We start from the raw sequence: 3,797 nt of genomic DNA, 5'->3' as shown, positions 1-3,797 counted from the left end.
TGGACAACTTCGATAGAACTTCACCTTCAATTAACAAACAAAAAATAAAGGTAAGTGATTTGATTACTTCGATTATTTTCCATAGATATTGCAAGATTTTAAAGTCACGTCATGTCACCTCATGTCACGTGACATCATGTCATCGTCTTCGATCATTCAAAATAACTTATATTTCACTAATAATTAACCTTTTATCCAAATAATTTAAATAGAAAATACACATTTGATTGAGGTAATCATATTCGAACCTAATTTGACGTTAATCTGACAATTAAGCAAATTTTCGAGCTTCCTGATTGGTCGCATTTTGCTGAAGCGTCGTTTTTGCGTTATCCGATTGGTCACAAGCGACATCCATTACAGAATGAATAGTTTCATTAGGTTATCTAAGCATGTCACGTGACATCATGCCATCGTCTTCGATCATTCAAAATAACTTATATTTCACAAATAATTAACATATTTAACTTTTATCCAATTAAATAGAAAATACACATTTGATTAACGTCAAATCTAATTTGACGTTAATCTGACAATTAAGCAAATTTTCGAGCTTCCTGATTAGTTGCATTTTGCTGAAGCGTCGTTTTTGCGTTATCCGATTGGTCGCAAGCGGCAGCCATTACAGAATTAATAGTTTCATTAGGTTATTTAAGCGTTTTACTAAAATTATAAACAAATCGTTAAAAATAATTGCATTTTCTTCACAAATTCAAGCATTTAAAAATAAATCGATAGAGAATTTTAAATTGTAGTTATTTTTTTAATATTAAACAAAAATCGTATGAAATATTAGAATTAACAACTTTGACAAGATGCGAGCTTTGTGATTGGTTGCATTAGGTGGCCATTTTTTGGAGAAGCGTTGTTCATGCATTATCCGATTGGTTAAAATTGGCCATTACAGAATTAATAGTTTTATTCAATTGTTGAAGCATTTCAGTTAACTGAAAAAGATCAAAATTTAATAATTGTAGTCTGATACTCATATATTCAAACCTAATTTGACATTAATCTGACAATTAAGCAAATTTTCGAACTTCCTGATTGGTCGCATTTTGCTGAAGCGTCGTTTTTGCGTTATCCGATTGGTCACAAGCGGCAGCCATTACAGAATGAATAGTTTCATTAGGTTATTTAAGCATTTTACTAAAATTATAAACAAATCCTTAAAAATAATTGCATTTTCTTCACAAATTTTAGCATTTAAAAATAAATCGATTAAAATAATAGAAAATTTTAAATAAAATTTGACGTTAATAGTTAAAATTAACAACTTTGACAAGATGCGAGCTTTGTGATTGGTTGCATTCGGTGGCCATTTTTGGGAAAGCGTTATCCGATTGGTTAAAATTGGCCATTACAGAATTAATAGTTTTATTCAATTATTGAAGCATTTTAATAAATAATTCTAAATAAAACGGTAATTTTTAACTCACGTTTCTCAGAGATTCGAGCGTCGACTGAAAATGATCAAAATTTAATAATTGTAGTCTGGTAATGCCATGATGCTCATCCTAAGGCAGCTAGGATTCTAAGTGTTTACTAAATGCCTTCGAATAAGCCGCACTGCAAATTGCAACGAACACAAATACAAATTGTAAAATTGATGGTTTCGATGAGAATCGTTGATTCTACCATGAATGTAAATAAATTCATCAACGAGCAGCTACTTGATATTCTATATATAATTGCACAGTAGATGCTGCTGATGAACCCTCTCACAGTATGGTTGTTGATACTCTTCAATTCGCACTTTTTTTTGTTGTTGTTATTGTTGTTATGGTAACTTCTTGACTCTTTGCGTTGGAGCAGCAATTAATAAATGGTTTCCACGGAGATACGTTACAACTATTTATGCACGTCCATTATCGCAACCGGAAGTGGGTGGAGAGGGAGAGGACGCTCCGCTATCCCGGGTTCTCTTTTTTCTTTTTTTTTTTTCTCGTATGTTTTCTGTTTATATCGTGCGATCCGTTTCCTCGTTTACTCATGTTCTTCCTCCTTCTTTGTTTTCTTTTCGAATTTCCCTGTTTGCTCGATCCACTTTCCGCATTTTTCTCTCTTAATCTTCTGACACATCAATTCAATCAAGAAACACATCATATTCTAAATTCAATAATGAAACGTCACTTAAAATATTAATCAAGCAATCTCGTTAATTCATATATGACAGCTGTCAAAAGAAATTTTGTTGGATAGTTGATTTCTATAAAAATAGCCGTTTGACAGCTGTCAGAACAAATTGATTTACCTTATTGACGTTTGACAGCTGTCAATGAATAAGTGATTTTTGTTTTAAATTTAATCTAAATCTGCTTTGCAATTTATTATTTATAAAAAAAGAAAAAAAAAACATCGATTCAATAATAAAAAACGTTACATAAAATATTAATCAAGCAATCTCGTTAATACAAATATGACAGCTGTCAAAAGAAATTTTGTTGGATAGCTGTCAGAACTAATTGCTTTACCTTATTGACTTTTGACAGCTGTCAATAAATAAGTGTTTTATTTCAAATTTAAGCTAAAGAACAAATGAATAATAAATATTTATCAGAAAACGATTAAAATGTATCAAGTAAAGGAAAAGAAACGAAAAAAAAATAATTGGCGGTTTGCGGTGGTTTTTCCTTAATTGTTGTTTCTTTCTTTTAAAATTGAGTTCTTGCGTGAGCTTGATGATCGACGACGCCGGTACAGCAGAGAACGAAACCAGAAAACGGGAAGTTGATAATTTCGATAAGAGTTCGAGAACGCAGCAGGCAGGAAGCAAGCAGAACCGCAATGTGTTTCCAACAGATTATTCTTTCCCGAATGCGAACGATTCCCACAAAAAAGAAAATAGAATTCGATTTGTTTACGGGTGAAAATATTCTATGTTATTTTTTTTTGGTAAACCCTTCGAGATTCGAACTTTTCGCGTTTCAAGCTCGAGGCTGCAGAACCCGCCGGACTCGAGTTATTAAATATAGCAGATCTGTTCTCTTTTTTTTTAATTTTTGTTTTTTTTTTGTTGCGGGGAAACACTTTTGAAAAGTTCCGCTTCCATTGTTTGCCGATGGTATTGTGATTTGAAATCGATACCACTTGACTCGCTGGAGACTCCTCCACCTTTAGTAGCCCCAAACAGAACGGATTTACAATATAACAATAAAAAAATATATATTTTTCTACAAAATCCATTTGGATTATTACTAGTTCATTCTCTAAATCAACTGTCTAATAACACCTGTCAAAACTAATTGTCATATAATGACATGATTTAGTCAAAACATTGTTAGGTTATAAACATTTGACAGATCTCAAAGTACAGTTACTTGACTAAAACTGTTGTTTGACAGCTGTCAAAAATAGGTTGACATAAATAGTCAATAGTTAATAGTTAATTAAATAATTAATACGGATGAAACGTTTTAGTGCAGCAATTCATAATTGTAAACTAATTGTCATAAAATGACATGATTTAGTCAAAACATTGTTAGGTTATAAACATTTGACAGATCTCAAGGTACAATTACTTGACTGTCAATCGATGATTGACTAAAGTAGTTGTTTGACAGCTGTCAAAAATAAATGCGTTAGGTTGACAGGAATAGTTGTGACAAATGATATGACTTGATGATTATTTAAGTTATAATCTTTATATGGTTTCACTTAATTAATACGGATGAAACGTTTTAGTGCAGCAATTCATAATTGTAAACTAATTGTTATAAAATGACATGATTTAGTCAAAACATTGTTATGTTATAAACATTTGACAGATCTCAAAGTACAGTTACTTGACTGTCAAT

Source organism: Nicrophorus vespilloides, unplaced genomic scaffold (assembly GCF_001412225.1).
Source record: "Nicrophorus vespilloides isolate i.1.1-1 unplaced genomic scaffold, Nicve_v1.0, whole genome shotgun sequence".
NCBI lineage: Eukaryota > Metazoa > Arthropoda > Insecta > Coleoptera > Silphidae > Nicrophorus > Nicrophorus vespilloides.
The sequence above is the reverse complement of the archived record's forward strand: the minus strand, read 5'-3'. Positions refer to the sequence as shown.